We start from the raw sequence: 19699 nt of genomic DNA, 5'->3' as shown, positions 1-19699 counted from the left end.
GAAGCCAAGTTATAAGCCCACAAAGGTGTAACTGGACTACATCTTTAAAGTGACACCAGGCCCGGTGACCTTTGGGACATGGTTTGACCCCCTATAGGAATGTGCGATCATCATGAAACGTTCAGATCACTTACAACTCAATAGATTCTACCTTCTTGTAACGTTTCAGCCTGACTGGACCTTGTTTTCACACAAATGAACCCAGAATGATGTGAAATTGTGCTTCGTGCAACATAATTCTGGGTGCCATTTACAAACCATAAGTGCTAATGACTCCATTCATTTTTGTGGTTGTAGGGGATGTTGATTGGAGTACACTAAAACAAACCTGACCTCTCTAGGACATTCAGAAGCCAAGTTATAAGCCCACAAATGTGAAACTGGACTACTTATTTAAAGTGACACCAGGCCCGGTGACCTTTGGGACATGGTTTGACCCCCTATAGGAATGTGCGATCATCATGAAACGTTCAGATCACTTACAACTCAATAGATTCTACCTTCTTGTAACGTTTCAGCCTGAATGGACCTTGTTTTCACACAAATGGACCCAGAATGATGTGAAATTGTGCTTCGTGCAACATAATTCTGGGTGCCATTTAAAAACCATAAGTGCTAATGACTCCATTCCTTTTTGTGGTTGTAGGGGCTGTTGATTGGAGTACACTAAAACAAACCTGATCTCTCTAGGACATTCAGAAGCCAAGTTATAAGCCCACAAATGTGTAACTGGACTACTTCTTTACATTGACACCAGATCCGGTGACCTCTGGGACATGGTTTGACCCCCTTAGGAAAGTGCTATCATCATGAAACGTTCAGATCACTTACAACTCAATAGATTCTACCTTCCTGTAACGTTTCAGCCTGATTGGACCTTGTTTTCACACAAATGGACCCAGAATGATGTGAAATTGTGCTTCGTGCAACATAATTCTGGGTGCCATTTAAAAACCATAAGTGCTAATGACTCCATTCCTTTTTGGGGTAATGGGGGCTGTTAATTGGAGTACTCTAAAACAAACCTGACCTCTCTAGGATATTCAGAAGCCAAGTTATAAGCCCACAAAGGTGTAACTGGACTACTTCTTTAAAGTGACACCAGGCCCGGTGACCTTTGGGACATGGTTTGACCCCCTATAGGAATGTGGGATCATCTTGAAACGTTCAGATCACTTACAACTCAATAGATTCTACCTTCTTGTAACGTTTCAGCCTTAATGGACCTTGTTTTCACACAAATGAACCCAGAATGATGTGAAATTGTGCTTCGTGCAACATAATTCTGGGTGCCATTTACAAACCATAAGTGCTAATGACTCCATTCCTTTTTGTGGCTGTAGGGGCTGTTGATTGGAGTACACTAAAACAAGCCTGACCTCTCTAGGACATTCAGAAGCCAAGTTATAAGCCCACAAAGGTGTAACTGGACTACTTCTTTAAAGTGACACCAGGCCCGGTGACCTTTGGGACATGGTTTGACCCCCTTAGGAAAGTGCTATCATCATGAAACGTTCAAATCACTTACAACTCAATAGATTCTACCTTCCTGTAACGTTTCAGCCTGACTGGACCTTGTTTTCACACAAATGAACCCAGAATGATGTGAAATTGTGCTTCGTGCAACATAATTCTGGGTACCATTTGAAAACCATAAGTGCTAATGACTCCATTCCTTTTGGGGTAATGGGGGCTGTTAAATGGAGTACTCTAAAACAAACCTGACCTCTCTAGGATATTCAGAAGCCAAGTTATAAGCCCACAAAGGTGTAACTGGACTACATCTTTAAAGTGACACCAGGCCCGGTGACCTTTGGGACATGGTTTGACCCCCTATAGGAATGTGCGATCATCATGAAACGTTCAGATCACTTACAACTCAATAGATTCTACCTTCTTGTAACGTTTCAGCCTGATTGGACCTTGTTTTCACACAAATGAACCCAGAATGATGTGAAATTGTGCTTCGTGCAACATAATTCTGGGTACCATTTGAAAACCATAAGTGCTAATGACTCCATTCCTTTTTGGGGTAATGGGGGCTGTTAAATGGAGTACTCTAAAACAAACCTGACCTCTCTAGGATATTCAGAAGCCAAGTTAAAAGCCCACAAAGGTGTAACTGGACTACATCTTTAAAGTGACACCAGGCCCGGTGACCTTTGGGACATGGTTTGACCCCCTATAGGAATGTGCGATCATCATGAAACGTTCAGATCACTTACAACTCAATAGATTCTACCTTCTTGTAACGTTTCAGCCTGATTGGACCTTGTTTTCACACAAATGAACCCAGAATGATGTGAAATTGTGCTTCGTGCAACATAATTCTGGGTGCCATTTACAAACCATAAGTGCTAATGACTCCATTCATTTTTGTGGTTGTAGGGGCTGTTGATTGGAGTACACTAAAACAAACCTGACCTCTCTAGGACATTCAGAAGCCAAGTTATAAGCCCACAAATGTGAAACTGGACTACTTCTTTAAAGTGACACCAGGCCCGGTGACCTTTGGGACATGGTTTGACCCCCTATAGGAATGTGCGATCATCATGAAACGTTCAGATCACTTACAACTCAATAGATTCTACCTTCTTGTAACGTTTCAGCCTGACTGGACCTTGTTTTCACACAAATGGACCCAGAATGATGTGAAATTGTGCTTCGTGCAACATAATTCTGGGTGCCATTTAAAAACCATAAGTGCTAATGACTCCATTCCTTTTTGTGGTTGTAGGGGCTGTTGATTGGAGTACACTAAAACAAACCTGATCTCTCTAGGACATTCAGAAGCCAAGTTATAAGCCCACAAATGTGTAACTGGACTACTTCTTTACATTGACACCAGATCCGGTGACTTCTGGGACATGGTTTGACCCCCTTAGGAAAGTGCTATCATCATGAAACGTTCAGATCACTTACAACTCAATAGATTCTACCTTCCTGTAACGTTTCAGCCTGATTGGACCTTGTTTTCACACAAATGGACCCAGAATGATGTGAAATTGTGCTTCGTGCAACATAATTCTGGGTGCCATTTAAAAACCATAAGTGCTAATGACTCCATTCCTTTTTGGGGTAATGGGGGCTGTTAATTGGAGTACTCTAAAACAAACCTGACCTCTCTAGGATATTCAGAAGCCAAGTTATAAGCCCACAAAGGTGTAACTGGACTACTTCTTTAAAGTGACACCAGGCCCGGTGACCTTTGGGACATGGTTTGACCCCCTATAGGAATGTGCGATCATCATGAAACGTTCAGATCACTTACAACTCAATAGATTCTACCTTCTTGTAACGTTTCAGCCTTAATGGACCTTGTTTTCACACAAATGGACCCAGAATGATGTGAAATTGTGCTTCGTGCAACATAATTCTGGGTGCCATTTACAAACCATAAGTGCTAATGACTCCATTCCTTTTTGTGGCTGTAGGGGCTGTTGATTGGAGTACACTAAAACAAGCCTGACCTCTCTAGGACATTCAGAAGCCTAGTTATAAGCCCACAAAGGTGTAACTGGACTACTTTTTTAAAGTGACACCAGGCCCGGTGACCTTTGGGACATGGTTTGACCCCCTTAGGAAAGTGCTATCATCATGAAACGTTCAGATCACTTACAACTCAATAGATTCTACCTTCCTGTAACGTTTCAGCCTGACTGGACCTTGTTTTCACACAAATGAACCCAGAATGATGTGAAATTGTGCTTCGTGCAACATAATTCTGGGTGCCATTTGAAAACCATAAGTGCTAATGACTCCATTCCTTTTTGGGGTGATGGGGGCTGTTAAATGGAGTACTCTAAAACAAACCTGACCTCTCTAGGATATTCAGAAGCCAAGTTATAAGCCCACAAAGGTGTAACTGGACTACTTCTTTAAAGCGACACCAGGCCCGGTGACCTTTGGGACATGGTTTGACCCCCTATAGGAATGTGCGATCATCATGAAACGTTCAGATCACTTACAACTCAATAGATTCTACCTTCCTGTAACGTTTCAGCCTGATTGGACCTTGTTTTCACACAAATGAACCCAGAATGATGTGAAATTGTGCTTCGTGCAAAATAATTCTGGGTGCCATTTACAAAACATAAGTGCTAATGACTCCATTCCGTTTTGTGGTTGTAGGGGCTGTTGATTGGAGTACACTAAAACAAACCTGACCTCTCTAGGAAATTCAGAAGCCAAGTTATAAGCCCACAAAGGTGTAACTGGACTACATCTTTAAAGTGACACCAGGCCCGGTGACCTTTGGGACATGGTTTGACACCCTATAGGAATGTGCGATCATCATGAAACGTTCAGATCACTTACAACTCAATAGATTCTACCTTCTTGTAATGTTTCAGCCTGATTGGACCTTGTTTTCACACCAATGAACCCAGAATGATGTGAAATTGTGCTTCGTGCAACATAATTCTGGGTGCCATTTACAAACCATAAGTGCTAATGACTCCATTCCTTTTTGTGGTTGTAGGGGCTGTTGATTGGAGTACACTAAAACAAACCTGACCTCTCTAGGACATTTAGAAGCCAAGTTATAAGCCCACAAATGTGAAACTGGACTACTTGTTTAAAGTGACACCAGGCCCGGTGACCTTTGGGACATGGTTTGACCCCCTATAGGAATGTGCGATCATCATGAAACATTCAGATCACTTACAACTCAATAGATTCTACCTTCTTGTAACGTTTCAGCCTGATTGGACCTTGTTTTCACACAAATGGAACCAGAATGATGTGAAATTGTGCTTCGTGCAACATAATTCTGGGTGCCATTTAAAAACCATAAGTGCTAATGACTCCATTCCTTTTTGTGGCTGTAGGGGCTGTTGATTGGAGTACACTAAAACAAGCCTGACCTCTCAAGGACATTCAGAAGCCAAGTTATAAGCCCACAAAGGTGTAACTGGACTACTTCTTTAAAGTGACACCAGGCCCGGTGACCTTTGGGACATCGTTTGACACCCTGTAGGAATGTGCGATCATCATGAAACGTTCAGATCACTTACAACTCAATAGATTCTACCTTCTTGTAATGTTTCAGCCTGATTGGACCTTGTTTTCACACCAATGAACCCAGAATGATGTGAAATTGTGCTTCGTGCAACATAATTCTGGGTGCCATTTACAAACCATAAGTGCTAATGACTCCATTCCTTTTTGTGGTTGTAGGGGCTGTTGATTGAAGTACTCTGAAACAAACCTGATCTCTCTAGGATATTCAGAAGCCAAGTTATAAGCCCACAAATGTGTAACTGGACTACTTCTTTAAATTGACACCAGATCCGGTGACCTTTGGGACATGGTTTGACCCCCTTAGGAAAGTGCTATCATCATGAAACGTTCAGATCACTTACAACTCAATAGATTCTACCTTCCTGTAACGTTTCAGCCTGATTGGACCTTGTTTTCACACAAATGAACCCAGAATGATGTGAAATTGTGCTTCGTGCAACATAATTCTGGGTGCCATTTACAAACCATAAGTGCTAATGACTCCATTCCTTTTTGTGGTTGTAGGGGCTGTTGATTGGAGTACACCAAAACAAACCTGATCTCTCTAGGACATTCAGAAGCCAAGTTATAAGCCCACAAAGGTGTAACTGGACTACTTCTTTAAAGTGACACCAGATCCGGTGACCTTTGGGACATAATTTGACCCCCTTAGGAATGTGCGATCATCATGAAACTTTCAGATCACTAAAAACTCAATAGATTCTACCTTCTTGTAACGTTTCAGCCTGATTGGACCTTGTTTTCACACAAATGGACCCAGAATGATGTGAAATTGTGCTTCGTGCAACATAATTCTGGGTGCCATTTACAAACCATAAGTGCTAATGACTCCATTCCTTTTTGTGGTTGTAGGGGCTGTTGATTGGAGTACACTAAAACAAACCTGATCTCTCTAGGACATTCAGAAGCCAAGTTATAAGCCCACAAATGTGTAACTGGACTACTTCTTTAAAGTGACACCAGATCCGGTGACTTTTGGGACATGGTTTGACCCACTTAGGAATGTGCGATCATCATGAAACGTTCAGATCACTTACAACTCAATAGATTCTACCTTCTTGAAACGTTTCAGCCTTATTGGACCTTGTTTTCACACAAATGGACCCAGAATGATGTGAAATTGTGCTTCGTGCAACATAATTCTGGGTGCCATTTAAAAACCATAAGTGCTAATGACTCCATTTCTTTTTGAGATAATAGGGGCTGTTAATTGGAGTACTCTAAAACAAACCTGACCTCTCAAGGATATTCAGAAGCCAAGTTATAAGCCCACAAATGTGTAACTGGACTACTTCTTTAAAGTGACACCAGATCCGGTGACCTTTAGGACATGGTTTGACCCCCTTAGGAAAGTGCGATCATCATGAAACGTTCAGATCACTTACAACTCAATAGATTCTACCATCCTGTAACGTTTCAGCCTGATTGGACCTTGTTTTCACACAAATGAACCCAGAATGATGTGAAATTGTGCTTTGTGCAACATAATTCTGGGTGCCATTTAAAAACCATAAGTGCTAATGACTCCATTCCTTTTTGGGGTAATGGGGGCTGTTAATTGGAGTACTCTAAAACAAACCTGACCTCTTTAGGATATTCAGAAGCCAAGTTATAAGAAAGGTTTAACTGGACTACTTCTTTAAAGTGACACCAGGCCCGGTGACCTTTGGGACATGGTTTGACCCCCTATAGGAATGTGCGATCATCATGAAACGTTCAGATCACTTACAACTCAACAGATTCTACCTTCTTGTAACGTTTCAGCCTGACTGGACCTTGTTTTCACACAAATGGACCCAGAATGATGTGAAATTGTGCTTCGTGCAACATAATTCTGGGTGCCATTTAAAAACCATAAGTGCTAATGACTCCATTGCTTTTTGTGGTTGTAGGGGCTGTTGATTGGAGTACACTAAAACAAACCTGATCTCTCTAGGATATTCAGAAGCCAAGTTATAAGCCCACAAATGTGTAACTGGACTACTTCTTTAAATTGACAACAGATCCGGGTGACCTCTGGGACATGGTTTGACCCCCTTAGGAAAGTGCTATCATCATGAAACGTTCAGATCACTTACAACTCAATAGATTCTACCTTCCTGTAACGTTTCAGCCTGATTAGACCTTGTTTTCACACAAATGGACCCAGAATGATGTGAAATTGTGCTTCGTGCAACATAATTCTTGGTGCCATTTAAAAACCATAAGTGCTAATGACTCCATTCCTTTTTGTGGTTGTAGGGGCTGTTGATTGGAGTACACTAAAACAAACCTGATCTCTCTAGGACATTCAGAAGCCAAGTTATAAGCCCACAAATGTGTAACTGGACTACTTTTTTAAATTGACACCGATCCGGTGACCTTTGGGACATGGTTTTACCTCCTTAGGAAAGTGCTATCATCATGAAACGTTCAGATCACTTACAACTCAATAGATTCTACCTTCCTGTAACGTTTCAGCCTGATTGGACCTTGTTTTCACACAAATGAACCCAGAATGATGTGAAATTGTGCTTTGTGCCACATAATTCTGGGTGCCATTTACAAACCATGAGTGCTAATGACTCCATTCCTTTTTGTGGTTGTAGGGGCTGTTGATTGGAGTACACTAAAACAAACCTGATCTCTCTAGGACATTCAGAAGCCAAGTTATAAGCCCACAAATGTGTAACTGGACTACTTCTTTAAATTGACACCGATCCGGTGACCTTTGGGACATGGTTTTACCCCCTTAGGAAAGTGCTATCATCATGAAACGTTCAGATCACTTACAACTCAATAGATTCTACCTTCCTGTAACGTTTCAGCCTGATTGGACCTTGTTTTCACACAAATGAACCCAGAATGATGTGAAATTGTGCTTCGTGCAACATAATTCTGGGTGCCATTTAAAAACCATAAGTGCTAATGACTCCATTCCTTTTTGGGGTAATGGGGGCTGTTAATTGGAGTACTCTAAATTAAACCTGACCTCTCTAGGATATTCAGAAGCCAAGTTATAAGCCCACAAAGGTGTAACTGGACTACTTCTTTAAAGTGACACCAGGCCCAGTGACCTTTGGGACATGGTTTGACCCCCTTAGGAATGTGCGATCATCATGAAACATTCAGATCACTTACAACTCAATAGATTCTACCTTCTTGTAACGTTTCAGCCTGATTGGACCTTGTTTTAACACAAATGGACCCAGAATGATGTGAAATTGTGCTTCGTGCAACATAATTCTGGGTGCCATTTACAAACCATAAGTGCTTTTGACTCCATTCCTTTTTGTGGCTGAAGGGGCTGTTGATTGGAGTACACTAAAACAAGCCTGACCTCTCTAGGACATTCAGAAGCCAAGTTATAAGCCCACAAAGGTGTAACTGGACTACTTCTTTAAAGTGACACCAGGCCCGGTGACCTTTGGGACATGGTTTGACCCCCTATAGGAATGTGCGATCATCATGAAACGTTCAGATCACTTACAACTCAATAGATTCTACCTTCTTGTAACGTTTCAGCCTGAATGGACCTTGTTTTCACACAAATGGACCCAGAATGATGTGAAATTGTGCTTCGTGCAACATAATTCTGGGTGCCATTTACAAACCATAAGTGCCAATGACTCCATTCATTTTTGTGGTTGTAGGGGCTGTTGATTGGAGTACACTAAAACAAACCTGACCTCTCTAGGACATTCAGAAGCCAAGTTATAAGCCCACAAATGTGAAACTGGACTACTTCTTTAAAGTGACACCAGGCCCGGTGACCTTTGGGACATGGTTTGACCCCCTATAGGAATGTGCGATCATCATGAAACGTTCAGATCACTTACAACTCAATAGATTCTACCTTCTTGTAACGTTTCAGCCTGATTGGACCTTGTTTTCACACAAATGGAACCAGAATGATGTGAAATTGTGCTTCGTGCAACATAATTCTGGGTGCCATTTAAAAACCATAAGTGCTAATGACTCCATTCCTTTTTGTGGCTGTAGGGGCTGTTGATTGGAGTACACTAAAACAAGCCTGACATCTCTAGGACATTCAGAAGCCAAGTTATAAGCCCACAAAGGTGTAACTGGACTACTTCTTTAAAGTGACACCAGGCCCGGTGACCTTTGGGACATCGTTTGACCCCTTTAAGTAAGTGCTATCATCATGAAACGTTCAGATCACTTACAACTCAATAGATTCTACCTTCCTGTAACGTTTCAGCCTGACTGGACCTTGTTTTCACACAAATGAACCCAGAATGATGTGAAATTGTGCTTCGTGCAACATAATTCTGGGTGCCATTTGAAAACCATAAGTGCTAATGACTCCATTCATTTTTGGGGTAATGGGGGCTGTTGAATGGAGTACTCTAAAACAAACCTGACCTCTCTAGGATATTCAGAAGCCAAGTTATAAGCCCACAAAGGTGTAACTTGACTACATCCTTAAAGTGACACCAGGCCCGGTGACCTTTGGGACATGGTTTGACCCCCTATAGGAATGTGCGATCATCATGAAACGTTCAGATCACTTACAACTCAATAGATTCTACCTTCTTGTAACGTTTCAGCCTGACTGGACCTTGTTTTCACACAAATGGACCCAGAATGATGTGAAATTGTGCTTCGTGCAACATAATTCTGGGTGCCATTTAAAAACCATAAGTGCTAATGACTCCATTCCTTTTTGTGGTTGTAGGGACTGTTGATTGGAGTACACTAAAACAAACCTGATCTCTCTAGGACATTCAGAAGCCAAGTTATAAGCCCACAAATGTGTAACTGGACTACTTCTTTACATTGACACCAGATCCGGTGACCTCTGGGACATGGTTTGATCCCCTTAGGAAAGTGCTATCATCATGAAACGTTCAGATCACTTACAACTCAATAGATTCTACCTTCCTGTAACGTTTCAGCCTGACTGGACCTTGTTTTCACACAAATGGACCCAGAATGATGTGAAATTATGCTTCGTGCAACATAATTCTGGGTGCCATTTAAAAACCATAAGTGCTAATGACTCCATTCCTTTTTGGGGTAAAGGGGGCTGTTATATGGAGTACTCTAAAACAAACCTGACCTCTCTAGGATATTCAGAAGCCAAGTTATAAGCCCACAAAGGTGTAACTGGACTACTTCTTTAAAGTGACACCAGGCCTGGTGACCTTTGGGACATGGTTTGACCCCCTTAGGAAAGTGCTATCATCATGAAACGTTCAGATCACTTACAACTCAATAGATTCTACCTTCTTGTAACGTTTCAGCCTGATTGGACCTTGTTTTCACACAAATGGACCCAGAATGATGTGAAATTGTGCTTCGTGCAACATAATTCTGGGTGCCATTTACAAACCATAAGTGCTAATGACTCCATTCCTTTTTGTGGCTGTAGGGGCTGTTGATTGGAATACACTAAAACAAGCCTCACCTCTCAAGGACATTCAGAAGCCAAGTTATAAGCCCACAAATGTGAAACTGGACTACTTCTTTAAAGTGACACCAGGCCCGGTGACCTTTGGGACATGGTTTGACCACCTATAGGAATGTGCGATCATCATGAAACGTTCAGATCACTTACAACTCAATAGATTCTACCTTCTTGTAACGTTTCAGCCTGATTGGACCTTGTTTTAACACAAATGGACCCAGAATGATGTGAAATTGTGCTTCGTTCAACATAATTCTGGGTGCCATTTAAAAACCATAAGTGCTAATGACTCCATTCCTTTTTGTGGCTGTAGGGGCTGTTGATTGGAGTACACTAAAACAAGCCTGACCTCTCTAGGACATACAGAAGCCAAGTTATAAGCCCACAAAGGTGTAACTGGACTACTTCTTTAAAGTGACACCAGGCCCGGTGACCTTTGGGACATCGTTTGACCCCCTTAGGAAAGTGCTATCATCATGAAACGTTCAGATCACTTACAAACTCAATAGATTCTACCTTCCTGTAACGTTTCAGACTGACTGGACCTTGTTTTCACACAAATGAACCCAGAATGATGTGAAATTGTGCTTCGTGCAACATAATTCTGGGTGCCATTTACAAACCACAAGTGCTAATGACTCCATTCATTTTTGTGGTTGTAGGGGCTGTTGATTGGAGTACACTAAAACAAACCTGACCTCTCTAGGACATTCAGAAGCCAAGTTATAAGCCCACAAATGTGAAACTGGACTACTTGTTTAAAGTGACACCAGGCCCGGTGACCTTTGGGACATGGTTTGACCCCCTATAGGAATGTGCGATCATCATGAAACATTCAGATCACTTATAACTCATTAGATTCTACCTTCTTGTAACGTTTCAGCCTGATTGGACCTTGTTTTCACACAAATGGACCCAGAATGATGTGAAATTGTGCTTCGTGCAACATAATTCTGGGTGCCATTTAAAAACCATAAGTGCTAATGACTAAATTCCTTTTTGGGGTAATGGGGGCTGTTAATTGGAGTACTCTAAATTAAACCTGACCTCTCTAGGATATTCAGAAGCCAAGTTATGAGCCCACAAATGTGTAACTGGACTACTTCTTTAAAGTGACACCAGGCCCGGTGACCTTTGGGACATGGTTTGACCCCCTTAGGAAAGTGCTATCATCATGAAACGTTCAGATCACTTACAACTCAATAGATTCTACCTTCCTGTAACGTTTCAGCCTGATTGGACCTTGTTTTCACACAAATGGACCCAGAATGATGTGAAATTGTGCTTCATGCAACATTATTCTGGGTGCCATTTACAAACCATAAGTGCCAATGACTCCATTCCTTTTTGTGGCTGTAGGGGCTGTTGATTGGAGTACACTAAAACAAGCCTGACCTCTCTAGGACATTCAGAAGCCAAGTTATAAGCCCACAAAGGTGTAACTGGACTACTTCTTTAAAGTGACACCAGGCCCGGTGACCTTTGGGACATGGTTTGACCCCTTTAGGAAAGTGCTATCATCATGAAACGTTCAGATCACTTACAACTCAATAGATTCTACCTTCTTGTAACGTTTCAGACTTAATGGACCTTGTTTTCACACAAATGGACCCAGAATGATGTGAAATTGTGCTTCGTGCAACATAATTCTGGGTGCCATTTACAAACTATAAGTGCTAATGACTCCATTCCTTTTTGTGGTTGTAGGGGCTGTTGATTGGAGTACACTAAAACAAACCTGATCTCTCTAGGACATTCAGAAGCCAAGTTATAAGCCCACAAAGGTGTAACTGGACTACTTCTTTAAAGTGACACCAGGCCCGGTGACCTTTGGGACATGGTTTGACACCCTATAGGAATGTGCGATCATCATGAAACGTTCATATCACTTACAACTCAATAGATTCTACCTTCTTGTAACGTTTCAGCCTGATTGGACCTTGTTTTCACATAAATTGACCCAGAATGATGTGAAATTGTGCTTCGTGCAACATAATTCTGGGTGACATTTACAAACCATAAGTGCTAATGACTCCATTCCTTTTTGTGGCTGTAGGGGCTGTTGATTGGAGTACACTAAAACAAGCCTGACCTCTCTAGGACATTCAGAAGCCAAGTTATAAGCCCACAAAGGTGTTACTGGACTACTTCTTTAAAGTGACACCAGGCCCGGTGACCTTTGGGACATGGTTTGACCCCTTTAGGAAAGTGCTATCATCATGAAACGTTCAGATCACTTACAACTCAATAGATTCTACCTTCCTGTAACGTTTCAGCCTGATTGGACCTTGTTTTCACACAAATGAACCCAGAATGATGTGAAATTGTGCTTCGTGCAACATAATTCTGGGTGCCATTTAAAAACCATAAGTGCTATTGACTCCATTCCTTTTTGTGGTTGTAGGGGCTGTTTATTGAAGTACACTAAAACAAGCCTGGCCTGTCTAGGACATTCAGAAGCCAAGTTATAAGCCCACAAAGGTGTAACTGGACTACATCTTTAAAGTGGCACCAGGCCCGGTGACCTTTGGGACATGGTTTGACCCCCTTAGGAATGTGCTATCGTCATGAAACGTTCAGATCACTTACAACTCAATAGATTCTACCTTCCTGTAACGTTTCAGCCTGATTGGACCTTGTTTTCACACATATGAACCCAGAATGATGTGAAATTGTGCTTCGTGCCACATAATTCTGGGTGCCATTTAAAAACCATAAGTGCTAATGACTCCATTCCTTTTTGTGGTTTTAGGGGCTGTTGATTGGAGTACACTAAAACAAACCTGATCTCTCTAGGACATTCAGAAGCCAAGTTATAAGCCCACAAATGTGTAACTGGACTACTTCTTTAAATTGACACTGATCCGGTGACCTTTGGGACATGGTTTTACCCCCTTAGGAAAGTGCTATCATCATGAAACGTTCAGATCACTTAAAACTCAATAGATTCTACCTTCCTGTAATGTTTCAGCCTGATTGGACCTTGTTTTCACACAAATGAACCCAGAATGATGTGAAATTGTGCTTCGTGCAACATAATTCTGGGTGCCATTTAAAAACCATAAGTGCTAATGACTCCATGCCATTTTGGGGTAATGGGGGCTGTTAAATGGAGTACTCTAAATTAAACATGACCTCTCTAGGATATTCAGAAGCCAAGTTTTAAGCCCACAAAGGTGTATCTGGACTACTTATTTAAAGTGACACCAGGCCCGGTGACCTTTGGGACATGGTTTGACCCCCTTAGGAATATGCGATCATCATGAAACGTTCAGATCACTTACAACTCAATAGATTCTACGTTCTTGTAACGTTTCAGCCTGATTGGACCTTGTTTTCACACAAATGGACCCAGAATGATGTGAAATTGTGCTTAGTGCAACATAATTCTGGGTGCCATTTCCAAACCATAAGTGCTAATGACTTTATTCTTTTTTGTGGTTGTAGGGGCTGTTGATTGGAGTACACTAAAACAAACCTGACCTCTCTAGGATATTCAGAAGCCAAGTTATAAGCCCACAAAGGTGTAACTGGACTTATTCTTTAAAGTGAGACCAGGCCCGGTGACCTTTGGGACATGGTTTGACCCCCTATAGGAATGTGCGATCATCATGAAACGTTCAGATCACTTACAACTCAATAGATTCTACCTTCTTGTAACGTTTCAGCATGATTGGACCATTGTTTTCACACAAATGAACCCAGAATGATGTGAAATTGTGCTTCGTGCAGCATAATTCTGGGTGCCATTTAAAAACCATAATTGCTAATGACTCCATTCCTTTTTGTGGTTGTAGGGGCTGTTGATTGGAGTACACTAAAACAAACCTGATCTCTCTAGGACATTCAGAAGCCAAGTTATAAGCCCACAAATGTGTAACTGGACCACTTCTTTAAATTGACACCAGATCCGGTGACCTTTGGGACATGGTTTGACCCCCTTAGGAAAGTGCTATCATCATGAAACGTTCAGATCACTTACAACTCAATAGATTCTACCTTCTTGTAACGTTTCAGCCTGATTGGACCTTGTTTTCACACAAATGGACCCAGAATGATGTGAAATTGTGCTTCGTGCAACATAATTCTGGGTGCCATTTAAAAACCATAAAAGCTAATGACTCCATTCCTTTTTGGGGTAATGGGGGCTGTTAATTGGAGTACTCTCAAACAAACCTGACCTCTCTAGGATATTCAGAAGCCAAGTTATAAGCCCACAAAGGTGTAACTGGACTACATCTTTAAAGTGACACCAGGCCCTGTGACCTCTGGGACATGGTTTGACCCCCTATAGGAATGTGCGATCATCATGAAACGTTCAGATCACTTACAACTCAATAGATTCTAACTTCTTGTAACGTTTCAGCCTGATTGGACCTTGTTTTCACACAAATGGACCCAGAATGATGTGAAATTGTGCTTCGTGCAAAAAAATTCTGGGTGCCATTTAAAAACCATAAGTGCTAATGACTCCATTCCTTTTTGGGGTAATGGGGGCTGTTAATTGGAGTACTCTCAAACAAACCTGACCTCTCTAGGATATTCAGAAGCCAAGTTCTAAGCCCTCAAAGGTGTAACTGGACTACATCTTTAAAGTGTCACCAGGCCCTGTGACCTTTGGGACATGGTTTGACCCCCTATAGGAATGTGCGATCATCATGAAACGTTCAGATCACTTACAACTCAATAGATTCTACCTTCTTGTAACGTTTCAGCCTGATTGGACCTTGTTTTCACACAAATTAACCCAGAATGATGTGAAATTGTGCTTCGTGCAACATAATTCTGGGTGCCATTTACAAACCATAAGTGCTAATGACTCCATTCATTTTTGTGGTTGTAGGGGCTGTTGATTGGAGTACACTAAAACAAACCTGATCTCTCTAGGACATTCAGAAGCCAAGTTCTAAGCCCACAAAGGTGTAACTGGACTACTTCTTTAAAGTGACACCAGGCCCGGTGACCTTTGGGACATGTTTTGACACCCTATAGGAATGTGCGATCATCATGAAACATTCAGATCACTTACAACTCAATAGAGTCTACCTTCTTGTAACGTTTCAGCCTGATTGGACCTTGTTTTCACACAAATGGACCCAGAATGAGGTGAAGTTGTGCTTCGTGCAACATAATTCTGGGTGCCATTTAAAAACCATAAGTGCTAAAGACTAAATTCCTTTTTGGGGTAATGGGGGCTGTTAATTGGAGTACTCTAAATTAAACCTGACCTCTCTAGGATATTCAAAAGCCAAGTTATAAGCCCACAAATGTGTAACTGGACTACTTCTTTAAAGTGACACCAGGCCCGGTGACCTTTGGGACATGGTTTGACCCCCTTAGGAAAGTGCTCTCATCATGAAACGTTCAGATCACTTACAACTCAATAGATTCTACCTTCTTGTAACGTTTCAGCCTGATTGGACCTTGTTTTCACACAAATGAACCCAGAATGATGTGAAATTGGGCTTTGTGCAACATAATTCTGGGTGCCATTTACAAACCATAAGTGCTAATGACTCCATTCCTTTTTGTGGTTGTAGGGGCTGTTGATTGGAGTACACTAAAACAAACCTGATCTCTCTAGGACATTCAGAAGCCAAGTTATAAGCCCACAAATGTGTAACTGGACTACTTCTTTAAATTGACACTGATCCGGTGACCTTTGGGACATGGTTTTACCCCCTTAGGAAAGTGCTATCATCATGAAACGTTCAGATCACTTAAAACTCAATAGATTCTACCTTCCTGTAATGTTTCAGCCTGATTGGACCTTGTTTTCACACAAATGAACCCAGAATGATGTGAAATTGTGCTTCGTGCAACATAATTCTGGGTGCCATTTAAAAACCATAAGTGCTAATGACTCCATACCATTTTGGGGTAATGGGGGCTGTTAAATGGAGTACTCTAAATTAAACATGACCTCTCTAGGATATTCAGAAGCCAAGTTTTAAGCCCACAAAGGTGTAACTGGACTACTTATTTAAAGTGACACCAGGCCCGGTGACCTTTGGGACATGGTTTGACCCCCTTAGGAATGTGAGATCATCATGAAACGTTCAGATCACTTACAACTCAATAGATTCTTCGTTCTTGTAACGTTTCAGCCTGATTGGACCTTGTTTTCACACAAATGGACCCAGAATGATGTGAAATTGTGCTTCGTGCAACATAATTCTGGGTGCCATTTCCAAACCATAAGTGCTAATGACTTTATTCCTTTTTGTGGTTGTAGGGGCTGTTGATTGGAGTACACTAAAACAAACCTGACCTCTCTAGGATATTCAGAAGCCAAGTTATAAGCCCACAAATGTGTAACTGGACTACTTATTTAAAGTGACACCAGGCCCGGTGACCTTTGGGACATGGTTTGACCCCCTTAGGAAAGTGCTCTCATCATGAAACGTTCAGATCACTTACAACTCAATAGATTCTACCTTCCTGTAACGTTTCAGCCTGATTGGACCTTGTTTTCACACAAATGGACCCAGAATGATGTGAAATTGTGCTTCGTGCAACATAATTCTGGGTGCCATTTAAAAACCATAAGTGCCAATGACTCCATTCCTTTTTGTGGCTGTAGGGGCTGTTGATTGGAGTACACTAAAAAAAAACCTGACCTCTCTAGGACATTCAGAAGCCAAGTTATAAGCCCCCAAAGGTGTAACTGGACTACTTCTTTAAAGTGACACCAGGCCCGGTGACCTTTGGGACATGGTTTGACCCCCTATAGGAATGTGCGATCATCATGAAACGTTCAGATCACTTACAACTCAATAGATTCTACCTTCCTGTAACGTTTCAGCCTGATTGGACCTTGTTTTCAAACAAATGAACCAAGAATGATGTGAAATTGTGCTTCGTGCAACATAATTCTGGGTGCCATTTAAAAACCATAAGTGCTAATGACTCCATTCCTTTTTGGGGTAATGGGGGCTGTTAATTGGAGTACTCTCAAACAAACCTGACCTCTCTAGGATATTCAGAAGCCAAGTTATAAGCCCACAAAGGTGTAACTGGACTACATCTTTAAAGTGACACCAGGCCCTGTGACCTCTGGGACATGGTTTGACCCCCTATAGGAATGTGCGATCATCAAGAAACGTTCAGATCACTTACAACTCAATAGATTCTAACTTCTTGTAACGTTTCAGCCTGATTGGACCTTGTTTTCACACAAATGGACCCAGAATGATGTGAAATTGTGCTTCGTGCAAAAAAATTCTGGGTGCCATTTAAAAACCATAAGTGCTAATGACTCCATTCCTTTTTGGGGTAATGGGGGCTGTTAATTGGAGTACTCTCAAACAAACCTGACCTCTCTAGGATATTCAGAAGCCAAGTTCTAAGCCCTCAAAGGTGTAACTGGACTACATCTTTAAAGTGACACCAGGCCCTGTGACCTTTGGGACATGGTTTGACCCCCTATAGGAATGTGCGATCATCATGAAACGTTCAGATCACTTACAACTCAATAGATTCTACCTTCTTGTAACGTTTCAGCCTGATTGGACCTTGTTTTCACACAAATTAACCCAGAATGATGTGAAATTGTGCTTCGTGCAACATAATTCTGGGTGCCATTTACAAACCATAAGTGCTAATGACTCCATTTATTTTTGTGGTTGTAGGGGCTGTTGATTGGAGTACACTAAAACAAACCTGACCTCTCTAGGACATTCAGAAGCCAAGTTATAAGCCCACAAATGTGAAACTGGACTACTTGTTTAAAGTGACACCAGGCCCGGTGACCTTTGGGACATGGTTTGACCCCCTATAGGAATGTGCGATCATCATGAAACATTCAGATCACTTACAACTCAATAGATTCTACCTTCTTGTAACGTTTCAGCCTGATTGGACCTTGTTTTCACACAAATGGACCCAGAATGAGGTGAAATTGTGCTTCGTGCAACATAATTCTGGGTGCCATTTAAAAACCATAAGTGCTAAAGACTAAATTCCTTTTTGGGGTAATGGGGGCTGTTAATTGGAGTACTCTAAATTAAACCTGACCTCTCTAGGATATTCAAAAGCCAAGTTATAAGCCCACAAATGTGTAACTGGACTACTTCTTTAAAGTGACACCAGGCCCGGTGACCTTTCGGACATGGTTTGACCCCCTTAGGAAAGTGCTCTCATCATGAAATGTTCAGATCACTTACAACTCAATAGATTCTACCTTCCTGTAACGTTTCAGCCTGATTGGACCTTGTTTTCACACAAATGGACCCAGAATGATGTGAAATTGTGCTTCGTGCAACATAATTCTGGGTGCCATTTAAAAACCATAAGTGCCAATGACTCCATTCCTTTTTGTGGCTGTAGGGGCTGTTGATTGGAGTACACTAAAACAAGCCTGACCTCTCTAGGACATTCAGAAGCCAAGTTATAAGCCCACAAAGGTGTAACTGGACTACTTCTTAAAATGTGACACCAGGCCCGGTGACCTTTGGGACATGGTTTGACCCCCTATAGGAATGTGCGATCATCATGAAACGTTCAGATCACTTACAACTCAATAGATTCTACCTTCCTGTAACGTTTCAGCCTGATTGGACCTTGTTTTCACACAAATGAACCCAGAATGATGTGAAATTGTGCTTCGTGCAACATAATTCTGGGTGCCATTTAAAAACCATAAGTGCTAATGACTCCATTTCTTTTTGAGGTAATAGGGGCTGTTAATTGGAGTACTCTAAAACAAACCTGACCTCTCTAGGATATTCAGAAGCCAAGTTATAAGCCCACAAATGTGTAACTGGACTACTTCTTTAAAGTGACACCAGATCCGGTGACCTTTAGGACATGGTTTGACCCCCTTAGGAAAGTGCGATCATCATGAAACGTTCAGATCACTTACAACTCAATAGATTCTACCAACCTGTAACGTTTCAGCCTGATTGGACCTTGTTTTCACACAAATGAACCCAGAATGATGTGAAATTGTGCTTTGTGCAACATAATTCTGGGTGCCATTTAAAAACCATAAGTGCTAATGACTCCATTCCTTTTTGGGGTAATGGGGGCTGTTAATTGGAGTACTCTAAAACAAACCTGACCTCTTTAGGATATTCAGAAGCCAAGTTATAAGCCCACAAAGGTGTTACTGGACTACTTCTTTAAAGTGACACCAGGCCCGGTGACCTTTGGGACATGGTTTGACCCCCTATAGGAATGTGCGATCATCATGAAACGTTCAGATCACTTACAACTCAACAGATTCTACCTTCTTGTAACGTTTCAGCCTGACTTGACCTTGTTTTC

The sequence above is a fragment of the Nothobranchius furzeri genome, chromosome 7 (assembly GCF_043380555.1).
Source record: "Nothobranchius furzeri strain GRZ-AD chromosome 7, NfurGRZ-RIMD1, whole genome shotgun sequence".
In the NCBI taxonomy this organism is placed as follows: Eukaryota; Metazoa; Chordata; class Actinopteri; order Cyprinodontiformes; family Nothobranchiidae; genus Nothobranchius; species Nothobranchius furzeri.
This window is presented reverse-complemented; position numbering follows the sequence as displayed.